Source organism: Sinohyriopsis cumingii, chromosome 5, assembly GCF_028554795.1.
Source record: "Sinohyriopsis cumingii isolate HCF-2022 chromosome 5, ASM2855479v2, whole genome shotgun sequence".
NCBI classification, from domain to species: Eukaryota; Metazoa; Mollusca; class Bivalvia; order Unionida; family Unionidae; genus Sinohyriopsis; species Sinohyriopsis cumingii.
Window position 1 is genome coordinate 41,156,963 of NC_142965.1, and position 14,410 is coordinate 41,171,372.

General features: G+C 34.9%; 1 long non-coding RNA gene across 5 annotated transcripts in view; it reads right to left on the minus strand.

Moving 5' to 3' along the window:
- The window catches only part of LOC149799010 (uncharacterized), a 67,954-nt gene that overhangs the window by 16,947 nt on the left and 36,597 nt on the right, over positions 1-14,410 (minus strand). The window contains exons 3-4 of one of the 5 annotated variants that reach the window (XR_016421061.1): positions 2,802-9,307; positions 1,202-1,517 (exon numbers count right to left, since the gene is read on the minus strand). The exons of 2 other annotated variants lie outside the window; for them this stretch is intronic. This is a non-coding gene — a long non-coding RNA (uncharacterized LOC149799010). Of the gene's footprint in view, positions 1-1,201; positions 9,308-14,410 lie in introns of those variants that run through there. 2 more of the 5 variants (XR_016421058.1, XR_016421060.1) reach the window with 2 other exon arrangements.

Here is a 14,410-nt window from a genome sequence, read left to right on the forward strand (position 1 = left end):
TCCAATTGCTGGTGGCGCTTTCGATATGCAGTAATTGTGACATCTTCTTCTAGAAGATTCCATTGTTGGAGTCTTGATCCTAGCAATTCTGCCTTGTTCTTTGATAAGTCCAAATCACGAATCAGGTCATTTAGTTCTTCCTGTGTTATTCTGTGTGGGGTTGATGATGCACCACAGTGAAAATCTGGATCACTGCATGCTGATGGACCAGGAGAAGAACAGGTCGACTCACCTTTGTCTTCGTCAGATGAATCAAGAGAATATTCTGCTGGAGGTTCTGGAATAGGAAGTCCCTCACCATGTGGAACTGGTCTCAATGCAGACGGAATGTTTGGGTAGACTATTCTCGACTTCTTTCGCTTCGTTATTCCGCCGGAAAGAGGAGGAACCAAGCAGAAGTAACAGTCATTTAGGTGGTTGCTTGGCTCTCTCCACACCATTGGGACTGCAAACGGCATTGATGACCTTTTGCAATTCAACCACTGTGAAAGCTGTGTTGTACATGTAGCACAGCATATATGCGGAGCCCAAGGCTTGTCTTGGTCACCAACCTTGCATCCGAAGTAAAGATGATATGCCTTCTTCACTTGAGAATTGATACTTTTCTTCTGGTTGGCAAATGTCACTTCCCCACAAATATAGCAAAAATTGTCCGCGGTATTAACACACTTTCGAGGCATTACTGTTCTTTATTGTACGTAAATGGATAAAATAATAAGTTTTATGTAACAGTAGCTTGAACTGTCTCGCACAACGTCTAAAATATTTTAAATGCTGAACCTATCTGATTGGGCTTTATATAGTACACTGCTTACGTCAGCTTCAGCAGCCGCCTGGCATTAGTATAATAGGCCTACACATGTATAGTACACTGCTGACGTCAACTTACTTCAGCAGCCGCATGGCATTAGTATTGCATTGCATCAGAAAATGATGCAATCAACTGTGGATGATGTGAGCATGATGGTATTATGCAATGTTACATCATTATTCCGGATGTTGCTGCAGTCCTACTGGAGAAATTTACACAGTGAAACATAGAAAATGAGGTATATGAATATCTTCAAAACGAGAGCCAATACAAATTTTTCACGGTTATATTCGTGTTCGGCACACCAAAATACTACAGATTAGGGCCTTTTCAAGTCAGTAATGATTTCACTGTTGACCAGTGTAATAGAACAACTTTAGACCCCGTATATAAAATATAACAATTTAATCAATTACATAAACAAAATGAAATTGAACCTGCCATTTTGTATGATTTACTTTCTCTTAGAAGTAGAGTTACAGAAATTATGCAAAATTCAATTATCCGTTCTGAAACACCGATAAAACAAATTTTATCGTATATTCGAGTAACTGATTAAACTCAAATTGCCGCCATGTCAACATCATCGTGTTGCTTTTGGTCTTTCCAAAATCACTGTCGGTGATAGGTCGGCCTTGCCGTATTTCTTTCCTTCAAATCTTTCTCGGGACATTAACCGTCTTGGTTGTAGACATTGTGTTATATCCTGACAAAACATAAAGGCAACAGGAAAAGCATCTAATCAACGCTAAATATGGAATGATTTTACGCAAGGCATGAATAGTCGAGTAAGATAGTGATTGAAACACAAGCTCAAAAATTTCAAAAGACAGTTGACATGTAGACCTTTTTATCTAAAGGGAAATCCGTAGAATAAGCTCTTCTTGATATGGTTTCGGACATCTATAAGCATGATAAACTGATTACTAATACACCTGATAAAAATTCAAGATTGTATTTGTCATCTGACGACATGGTGTCCTACCTATCTTTGTTTGGCCAAAACATACATAAACACACACACACACACACACACACACACACACAGATATATATATATATATATATATATATATATATATATATATATATATATATATATATATATATATATATATATATATATATATATATATATATATATATATATATATATATATATATTGGCACCTACTTTTTATGTACCGTAAGATCAATGAGCACTTGATTTTAAAGCAAGTGTTTATTTCTGTGTGTGTTGTTGTTGTTGTTATTGTTGATGTTGTTTTGCAAACCTTCATGTGTGTGGAGCGAAGGAATTAACCACTGTTTCAAACATAATACAAATATGTTTTTGATATTGCATGCCATAATTATATAACATTTCAAACGATATATATATATATATATATATATATATATATATATATATATATATATATATATATATATATATATATATATATATATATATATATATATATATATATATATAGGCATGTATCAATGTTTAGTATGTTTTCGAGTAGAAAACACCCATAATTATAAGCGTACATTAAGAATCTAATTAAAAATATAGAATTTACACAAGTCCCGTCATCACTTATAATGAATATTTACATCAGAAATCTTTATAACATCAGATCTACCTTCCAGTTCTTAAATGCAGTCCTAATAGTTATCATCTTAGTTTGAATGAGAAGAAGTCCTTAGAAGACATAAACGGTCGTATTCTATACAAACATGGTCGCTGTGTATGTATGCGAGGTAATACAAGACATAACAAGAAAACTGTCGTTTTAGATTCATAGTATATGGTTTTGAGATTGTTATTATATAATGTATTCGAAATCTGGAATAGAAGAGGTTACACGCAAGTTAGTATAACACCAAGTAACAAAATATCAATTCTTTCTTATATTCTTTATAGCAAAATTCAACCTTAAATATCAATAAAACTAATTACACTAGTAAGTGGATAGAAAGAGAGCGCAGTGGAGGAATTTGTTACCGCTTGACCCGTCGTATGAATTGGACCATCTTCGGGAGCTGTTTAGCTTTGAATTTTAACCCCTTCAGTACGTACTGATCCCGTATGATTGTCTTGCATTAAAAACAAATCGCATATATTTTACTTTGGAATCCCTTTAGAATAGTATTAAATGTTATTTCTAAGGGACATATCATCAAGACATGTTACACAATAATGCGTGTATCTTACGAGTGTTCGTTTGAAGAAAAAACAAAATGTCATGTGCATTATATGTCTCGATACAAATAATTAACTTTAAATACTTTCCGTATTTATAGAACAGATATAACAGCACTCGCACATATAATTCTTTGATATGTCAAAAAAAGTAGAAACTAAAATTCAGTATTTTAAGTAGTATGTTATAGGCAGACACAAATCGATGCAATAGAGAAGTTATTACGTCAACTACATATTAAACACGCCACGGGTTATCTTAAATAATGCATAATAATACAGTAAAATAATTGCAAAATATAGATATTATATCAGTGTCACCAATGATTTAAAATTGATATGACCTGAAATTAACGTATCAAATATATTCGTAGATCTAGAGTAGAACAAAACTATTTTCAATAAAATGTATTACATCCACAGACTTTTTCGAAATTGTCAAATAAAAATGGAAACGATATGGAAAGAAAAACAGGATATATATTGTAGTGAAAATGGAACATATTAAATTACTGCATGTGAATTTGGCATTAAACACAAAACTGTTTGATAAGATAAAACAATCCAAGTTTGGAATGTTAAAGCGTCCGGGGTTTACAACAGAGCTATACACAAATTAAAATAGATGAAAGCATAATAGAATACACTGCTGAAGAAGGTGTCGTTTGCATACAGCCATGCTATTTTCAACAATGTGCGGACAGTATAAGATATGGCTAGAACCGTAAGGCAAATAAGGAAATTTTTTATACACATATAAATACAAAATAAATTATGGCTGCAAATGCCACCTAAAGTTTGATTTCCAACAGGGACTTTTCATTCCTGCATGTGTTAAGAATCGATCAGTTAAAATATATTCCCGAGTTTTTCAAACTGTTTGTTATTGTTTCTAGCATAAGGTTAAAATTTGGGATCGAATTTTATTGTGGAACTCGAAAATGGGGGTTTCGGATAACTAGGGGGAAAACTAGGATACTAAAGAAAGTTTGATTGTTTTGTGGGTTTATCGCCATATTTCAGCAAATGATAGGCTGTAGCGTTCCGCTAGCATATTTTGGCGGAGGAAGAACAATGATAAACCCGGTTAAGGACCAGCAAGCTACGGGCAGCTGCTGGCACTCTTTCACACATGCCCACCTTAGATAAGCAGAGACTCGAACTTTTGTGGTAGAGAGAGGTGAGATGTCCGTGCTCGATTAAGGAAAGAAAAATTGGGGAACAAAACTGTCGGTCTTGAATGGAGTCATGGTATACTGAGGGTCGGGTTTACTTATGTATGTAACTTATTCATTAGAGCATACATTTTTCTACTTGGCATTTATGTAAGCTGATTTCAGACTATAGTTTCCTTGTTGCGTAATATTTATGGAATAATAATTAACAAAGAAACGTCAATGTTGTAATTGATATGTTCTTGCATTTACTTTTGCTATGAAAACATTCCAAACAAAAAACAGATTTCCTGTCAGATTAAAAAGAGATACTGCATGATGTGCGTGAAAAAGCGTTACATAATGAATTCTAGTTTCGTAACCAAAGCTTACTTTATGTAAAAGGTACCTTTTATTACAAACATTTCATACGATATTTAGGGAACGAGGTATAGGTATTCTGTAGTTTGAAAACAATGAAGAGCACAATATTGAAACGATTAGGCGAATTTCATGACCTGATTTGAAAGTAAGTATATCTATTTCATGCAGAAATAAAATCCCTCTGTTATGCAATAAGATTTGCAAAAGGAACATTATACAATTACTTTAAAATATTTTCAAAAGCAAATGACACAGGCACTGTAACTGAATTTTCAGTGTAAGTGGATAAGTGTGTTGCTACAAGGAATACACATTCAACAGCCAGTCAGTGTCAAAGTAGCTAAATATATTTTACATCGGAGTCTTCTTCATCGATCTGTTTGTGGAAGGCATTTTCTTTCTGTATGGAAGAGTGCTTGACAAATCTATTTCGTTTTGCATGCATATACACATGTAATTCAGATTTTAAAATTGTTTGAAATATTTAATTTATCAACCAGCCTAAAGCTGCCTCAGGAATTCAAACATGAGCTGATAGACCTATATCCTTTTTCTATAGGATGTATATTCCTCTAAAAATAATTTCGTATTCTTTATTGTATTATTTATGTCGCATGATGATGTGTTGTTTCTGAAACGTCATGGAGTCCTCAAAACATAATAAATATCTAATTTTTGTCTGTGATTACAGATTATATATTAAAATTATTATCACTTATAGGTAAACAAATTTTATGTGGCCGTTTGAATGTTTCAGAAGAGATTTTGTTGATGAATTTGTTGAGAAAAAGGCCTTCGTCCTGGTTCTTTTTTATATACAGGCAGTGATAAAAAGAATTAGTTATTCTTATCGTTGCATCCGAAGTAGAATCAGTTTAGGTTTAAATTTGAGATTTTATGCGTACTGAAATTATTCACTGGTGTTACACAATTGCTGAATAAATATTTTGGACTAAACCACTATATTGTGATCATTATGAAATGATTTAGAGACAGTTTGGATTATATCTCTGTGATACATCAAAACTTTTAGCAAATCAACATTATTCCAGCTTATTGGCGCATAAGCAAGTTCAAAATTTTAGGTCATTTGGAACACCTTTGGAATTCGTTTTGAATATGCTATACATTCGGATTTGTGAACATACTTTTATGACTATTTCGGATTTAAATGTGTTGTGTTATGACGTGATTTGTATTTGTAACGTAGCTTTAACAATTTTTCAGTCATATAGCTACGATGTCTGCAATGTGGCAGTTTATAGTGATGTCTAGCACTGGGGCATCATGACGAAAAAATGTAGCATGATGTCCCACCCAGTCACATTATCCAGACACCAGGCCGACCAGTCCTAACACTAACATCTTAATACTGAGCGCCAAGCGAGACAGCTGTTAGTACCATTTTTGTAAGTCTTTGGCATGACTCGGCCGGGGATCGAACCCACGACCTCCCGCATCCGAGGCGGACGCTTTAACTACTAGGCCACCGGAGCGGTTCAGATTTAAATTACAATATTGTAAATTCTTTTTAAAATTTCGCTTTGAATTCTAAGGCAATAAATTACTTGTTGAACTTTACTAAACTTGATGTCTTTGATCTTTCCTTTTGCGAAGTCTAAGATCATAGAAGTGTAACTGGAAATTGGGGCGTTTCCGGGATATAGGTTTGTTTAAAATATGTAAGACAAATTAAAATTGATTCGGAAATTTGAATTAATTTTCTTTCAGATTTTTATTAGTTTGTTGTATTTTAATTTCAAATATTTGAGAAATATTTAGTGAAACCAGCAAGCTTTCACAATGACATCCGACATGGAGAACATTATTTTACATCCTAACCAGGATGCATTAGAGCCCTTTAAAATTGACGAATTGCTTCAGGAAAGCAGATAATGTGATCGTTCTGAAGCAAATGCATCTTTAACGAAGCAATAAATACTATTTGGTCCAATATTTGGTGGAAAAAATGTTTTGGATAAAAGTGAATAAAAGTGATTTCTTTTTTTATTAATAATCCTCTATCTGGCCCTTAAATGAAAATTAACATTTTGGAAATGAAAGCAATAGATGGAAATAGAACTAAGAAAGATTCAGCTTCAAAAAACTATAGAAATACAAAATCAGAAAGAGGAATGAGAAATAAAATTAAAGAAAGTGAAAAATGAGATAGAAGTAGAACAGAGAAAACTGCAAATGTAAATGCCAAGAGAGAGAGAGAAAGAGAGAGAGAGAGAGAGAGAGAGAGAGAGAGAGAGAGAGAGAAGAAAGACAAAGTGAAATTATGAAAATTAGAACTGGCAAACAGAAAGCACACCCCCAACACATAAGTTCAGATTTTGCTGTTTGCAAGAAATATTAGGTTAGTTACCCCTTTGAAAAATAGGAGTAGATCAATAGTTTCTTCATTTTGATATACAAATTGTTTAAAACTGAAAATGGTCAAGAGAAAATTGGACTCATTGGCAAAGCTCGTGATGTTTACACTTATATGTCGGTACAACAGTTGTGCTGATTATGATGTCATTGAAGAATGTATTTTGATGTGTTATGATTTGGTAAGTGAGTCATATCGACAAAGGGTTAGGAACTGTAACATGGCAACTTGCCATGCGGTGCTCAGCCAAGAAGGTATATAAAGAATACGATATGCTCAGATATCCCATATTAGCGGTGAAGATCAAGAACTGGGTCTATAGCGACGTCAAGAACTACTTTGATGAGCACAATTTCGAGACATTAGAAAAAACTGCTCATACAACTGACGAATATTGCTTGACTCATAAAGTTTAATTTGTCAGTAAGTCTTCCTCTCAACACTTTTGTTAGGAAAACAAATCTCAGTCTCATGCGAGTATTTCCTAATCTCAATCTGGCACACCTTTTAGAAATCAAACTTCTGATACTCGGAAATCCTTATCTCTTCCGATCTGCTCCTATCGCATTAAAAAAGGGCACATTATTTATACTTGAGATAGACTGAAAAATATGCAACATAAAAAACAAAGCCATTTGTAAATGGTCTTATTTCTAAGAATTAAATGTCATGCAAATATATTCAAAGGAATAAATTTGTTGGATCAACCAAACCCCAGTCTGATTTTAGTTTTGAGAATTATTAACCATTCCTTTCAAAAGGTTCTATATCTCTTTTTGGTGATTCTACCAAACATATCTCCGTTTAAATAATAAGAGACACATAAGCTTCACATAATCTTTTATTAGCAGGTACTTTGTCTTTATCTGATAAGTGTTCTTATTCAGAGAGTGTAGTGCGGCTTTATTACTGTTACACTCCATTGTGTAAATTTGTCATCAGACTCCGCCATAGGACCAGTGACAATCGGAATAGTGACTCTTTGTCCATCGAGTGTATTAAGGTATCAGTAGAAAATAATCTCGCTGGTGCTGATGTTGCGGGTAATCAGTTGTTACAGACAAGCAGCATTTGGATAAAAAATTGATCTTATTACAAAAAGATTGTGCAGTTCCTAGAGCTATGGCAAAACGAGCTTTTGACAATGATGTTGCTCAGGTAATTATTCCTTTAGCTGACACATTTATTGGTCAGTCTTTTGAGGAAATCAATTTCGCTCCTGGCATTGATAAACCAAAATGTGCTTATTTCAGGGAATATCTTTCTACTCATTCTCTTTATTCTAATCAGGATCACTAAGGATTGTCACTCTCAGTCGAACAGGATCAAGATCAAGATCTTCAGATCCCAAGCTTCTTTCAAATGGCTATTATAGCAACTGAAGCCGCACAAGTACTAGTATGCTACTTTGTGAATAAATGGGTTCCGTACGAGTAAATGGACATCACACGAGGCACCCGCTGGTGACTAGTGGTCAAGGAGCTATCAAATTGTTGTTCCTAATCGATAAGATAATTTTTGTCTTGCCCATGAAACGTCATTGGATGGTCATAATGTGTGCGTCCATATGATTTTCTGAGGCGATTCTTTTGAGGAATATTAAACAAAAATCAGAGTAAAGGCTTTGTTAATTTATTTTACACAAATTGGCCTTCTTAAATCTTTTCATTCTGATCAAGGGTCGATTTTTACGTCGGGAAGATTTCAGCAATTAATGCGTGAATTAAGCATCCACAAATTTAAGTTTTCTGCTTATCATCCTGAAAGGCAAGGGGCTTATAAACGTTGAACAATGTTATTAGATCCTATTTCTTTTATACAGGAAAGGTTTGGGAGAAGGGTGTTCATTTAATGTTGTTAACTGTTAGTGTGTGTGTGTGTGTGTACTCGCATTCGTTCATTAAGCCTGCCCAGTAATCGAGAACAAAAAATAAAAAATAAAACAACATGTAAACGTGGATTTTTCTCATGAAATACATGTCTAAGATGTATAATAAATACATCATCAGTACATTAACTTGGTCTGGTGCTTGCATCTCGTCTCGTGTGATAGCAAACAGAAGTCAGATCACGCTCAACACGTCAGGTTTCTCGATATCTATTGTCGTCCGCTATAACACTCGACGCGATAAAAGCACCCAGATCGTGTTATATACCGATATCCTGTAATTATGTCATACGATTATTTCACCTGCCGATTCACAGTATGTTATCAGTTCATATCAATTTCATTGGCGAATAAGATAACCCGGAAATCTACTAAATAGAGAAGACAATGCATCAATGAAATAATGAATACGCCACATATTATCTTAAAGAATACGTAAATAATACAGAAAATATTCAAAACTAGCCTGGATATTATAACGATGTCACCAACGGTTTCAGCTGACCTGAAATGAAAGCGTGAAATACATTCGCAAATCTAGGCTAATACCAAACTATTTTCGATAAAATGTATTATATCTACAGACGTTTTCGAAATTGTCGTTAATACAAATCGAAAACGATTGGGAGAGAAGAGAAGAAGACACTGAAGAAGAAGCTGATTTGAAATGCTACTTGATATTACCATCTTTATATTTATTAGGCAGAATGATATCTTTATTCAAGACATTTAAGATAAAATATGAGGTTTTCGTTTTACTCAGTCCAGACACAATTTTTCTTTGCCTTACAAAAACCAGAGAAACCTCGAATCGACGGTATTATAAATTGACAAATGTTATATAAATCCAAAATCAAACCACAAACAGCAGGCAATCGCGTATCAGATCTAAGGTAGGACCATTTTTCACGTTTATGTATTATGCCTAATTTAAAGCATTTAAAAATAAATTTTCTGTTATTGATCACTAGATTTAACTGATAATTTCTTAGAGTAGGGACGTTTGTAATTAAGATGGCAAGTTCTTCAATTATTGTATGTGAATTTAGCATTGAACACTGAAATGCTTGATCAAATAACACAATCAGTGTTTATGAATATATTTTATACTTATTAAACAGGTTTATTGTTTTCACAGAATACTTATTCATTTGTAAGTTACCCCGATATCATTCATGTTTTTTTGGTCAATTTAAAGAGTCCGATATTTTAGAACCGGACTATAAAATAAAATTGAATACATTGTTCAAGAAGGTGTCAGTTGCACGTAACCAATCAGTTTTCAAAAAATTGCCGAAAGGATTAAGTACTGATAGAATCGAATAGCAAATAGAGAAAATTTTTGGACACATAGATATACAAAAAAAAATCATGGCAGCAAATGCCATCTAAAGTTTAACTTCCATCAGTGACTTTTCATTCATGTGTGTGTCATGAATTTATCAGCTAAAATACATTTCCAAGTGTTTCATTGTATTGGATTTCGCTTTTACCGTGAAGTTAAAAAAAGGGATCGAAAATTATATTGGTATTCACAGTTCAGGGTTTCGGTTTACTAGGTAAAAATCGAAAAATATATGGAACGTTTGATTGTTTCAAGCCATTGTTCAACACATGATAGTCATTCGGCCAGTATATTTTGGTGGAGGATAATAAATGTTGAGGACCACCGAGGTAAGCGAACCTACTGGCACGCTTCACACATGCCCACGTTAGACGAGCCGAGATTCGAACTCTCGCGGACAGAAGTGAGATATCCGGGCTCTATAAAGGCAAGAGCCTTAGACCACTCAGCCGCACAGAGCCCCTATTAAGGAATGAAAATTTGGGAGCAAAAATGCCGGTCTTCTAGTGTACTGAGAGAACTAGTTGTTTCAAAATTTCGAACAGGACTCATATATTTATTTTCTTTTTTCTTTAGGATGTATATTCCTCTAGAAACAATATCTTATATTTTATTATATTATTTATATGGCCTGATGATGTGTTGTTTTTGAACATAATGAAGTCTTCACAACTTATTATAAAGCTAAGATTTGTCTATGATTACACACTATATATTAAGATTATTATCACTTGTACGTAAACTTATTTATGAGGCCGTTTGACATTAGAAATTTATAGAAGGGATCTTGTTTTATGAATTTGATGGAAAAATGACCTTCATCCTGGTTCTTTTTTTATATAAAAGTAGTGATAAACAGAAATAATTATTCTTATCCTAGCATCTGAGGAAGAATCAGCCTTTTAGTTGCGTTCAGGATTTAATTTGAGATTTTATACGTATTTAAATTAGCGACATTCTGGATTATTTCACTCCGATATGTCAAGATTGTTAGCAAATCAGCACTGTTCCAGGTTATTGATATATCACCACTTTCAAGATTTGAATGCATTCGGAACACCACTGGAATTGAAGCTGAATAGTCTATACGTTCGGACTTGTGCTAAATCTTGTAGGACAATTTTTGAATCACAATAGTGTAAGTTCTTTTTACAATTTCGCTTTTAACTCTAGGAAAATAACACAGTTGTTGAGTTTACTAAACTTGATGATTGTCGCTCGTTTCTGTTGTTTAGTCTGTGACTATTGAGTCGTAACGAAAATTTGGGACTCGTCCGGGATAAGAATTGTTCTAAACTATTTAAGAAAAATTAAAATTCCTGCTGACATTTGAATTCACTTTGTTTCAAATTTGTCATTCCTTTTCGTTTTGATTTCAATAATTTATGAAATCTTTAGTCAAACCACAAGAAAGAAGAAGATCAATATTTTCCTCATTTTCAAAACAAATTACTGACTATTTGGCAAATCATGTCAAGTCCACACTTCACTGTCGTACAACAAATGTTTATTATGACGTAGTTATAGAAAGTATCTTGATGGATTATGAATCAGCACGTGAGGCACATCGACCAAAGGTTAGAAACTTTAAAATGGAAACCGACCAGACCCATCTCGAATTTGCAACTCTTTGATAAGTGGTGCTCGGCCAAGAAGGTTGATAAAGATTGTGATAAACTCACACAGCTCATTTTCGTTCAATATAAATAAATTCCATTTGGTGGGTACATTTCTCCTTCCAATTTCCAGTGTTACATAAACATGATAAGATCTGGTCTAGATAATTGTGTCGCGTACATGGATGTCGCGTACATGGATGACGCCTTCATCTAGAACCACAGCTGGTAAGTTCTTTTGCTGATTATTCGGAACTTCTCTGATCGACTCAGTAATGCGAAGTGTACAATTAATTTCGATTAAGTGAGTCTCGCCGTCCATTTGTCACATATTTAGGAACTATTTTGAGACACGTTCAAGTTCAACATATAGAAGTTAATGTTAATGCTGTCTCTGAATTCCCTATCAGTAAAAAACAACTCATGCAATTTTTTGGTATGGTTCGATATTATCGGAAATTCTTCTCCATTTTTTTCCATAATTGCCGAGCCTCTGACCAATATGTTGAGCAAGAAAAGCAAGTTTCGTTAGTCTGAAAAATGTCATGAGGCTTTCGATAAATGATATGCCATACTTAAACGTGTACCAGTTCTTTCGGCTCTAATTTAAAATAACTGTCGCTTCCAAAGATGGTGGGGTTAGTAGGGTAGTCATCCTTTTATAGGAGTTGGAAAATCCATATCGAATTCTGACCGTTTTGACGTTGCTTATATCAATGTGTTCGTCGTCGGCATTGTGTTAGCGATGATCTGTTCCAGTCGTTTGGTTATTTCTGAGGTCATTATTATCTGTACGGCGGATTCTAAATATGGCGCTGGCAACGTCGGCAACGGTGTGTTGGCGTTCTTGTGATGTCGATAATAAATATCCCTGATCGCAGCAAATTCCGGGAAATATAGCGGTGGAATAATGACATGGATATGTGGTGCATATCCTAAATTTGGCAGCGCTAAATATGGAGAGCCTGTACACCCGTTGACCTCAGCGGTATGTTTGATGGCGTTATTTGTTGTGACCATGTTGTCGAACCAGACGCTACTGTGTATGCCGAGTTGATGAGCGGAGTTGTATGAACAACACTATTTTGAATCATTTTGTGATTTTTCAGCGATTTCATCGAGTCGTGTGCGAAATTCAGTGAGACTAAATCGACAAAATTTGGAACCTGGAAGAATCCGTTTGTGATTCTATTTATGGCTCCCCGAAAATTCGTAAACACGGTTATGTGATTGCTATATTCAGATCTGAACGTAGTCAGTCCATGATTGATTGTCATTAACTAGGTTATCGTCGGGATGTTGCTGCTGTCCACGTATTTATTAGTTGCAGCGTCATCGTTTGATTCTGGTTCTCTCAAATTAGCAATTATATTTCCTCTCATGCTGAGATCGCCAGTCATTGTCATACCGGCTTTAGCAAAGCATATTCTGATCTCAGTTCTGATTGTGGTGTCGCTGTTGTCCATGTAATCTTTTGTTGCCACGTCACCGTCTGATTTTGATATTCTCACATTGATATTTGTATTGCTGCTCAGGTTGAGATCATCATACATTATATCTCCGATTCTTCATATCCGTCCAGTAATCTCTCCCATGATTGTTAGAATTGATTCCTCTGAGTTTTCAGTTTTACCGGTTTTAGTAAACACCATTAAGTTATTTTTGGTCGCGTCTGGAACTCGCAGAATGATATCTGTCACTGGGATATTGCTCTTCTTTAACCGTTCTTGTTGATCCAGAAAAACAACAACCTCATTTGTGTCAACAACGGTGAGACGCAAAAGATCAGCGAGTTCATCTCGTGTTGCATATTTGGATCAATCAATGTCATCCTGGATCTTACCTTTAGCAGATAAATATCTACCATTTTAAATTATTAACCTGTTTAGAACGATGCTGTCTGGTAGTATACTCATGCACCACTTTTATGAGGTGGCGCTGAAGACGTTGACACAGCATTACGTTCCGCAATTACTTCTTGACCGAATATTGATGGATCTGTTGTTGACTGTGTTGGTAACGTTGAATACCAGATTGGTAAACCACAATTTCGTAAAAATTCTCTCGGTGGTACCAATCCATATGAATCGAAATAATCAACTCCATGTGGATCAACCGCGTACGCAAGCCAATGAGTACCTCGACCAGAGCGTCCATCGAGATTAATGATACCAGTTTCAACGTGGTTTGGTTTTTCAGGCAAATGATCAGGCATGAAAACACCTCTGAAGTTTTTTTATGTTTAATCGCCGTGAAGCATCACGAAAATCAAAGTTGGACATGGGGAGTTTTATCGAAACGTCCCTTGCATCCTCAGACGACCATACCACGTTCCTAGTAATCTTTGACATCGTCTCTTGTTTGGAGGTTTTTAATCCCTGTCCTGTTGCTTTTCTCAGTGAGATACCGTCAGCTGTAACGGCGCTACGTGCAGCTGATTTTGCAACAGCTGGAAGTGCTATTCGTCCGCCAACACTTTCAAGCAACATTGTTTTGTCTGACAGTATAACAGCGATTGCTTTGTAACCATCAGCTAGTAATCGTGCAACGCGAGCTGGAAAGTGTATGTCAACGACAGATTGTCTAAACAAATCTAAGTGTTCCAGTGAGAAATAATAGATCGGTCAGAGTGTTGAGAAATCACGCT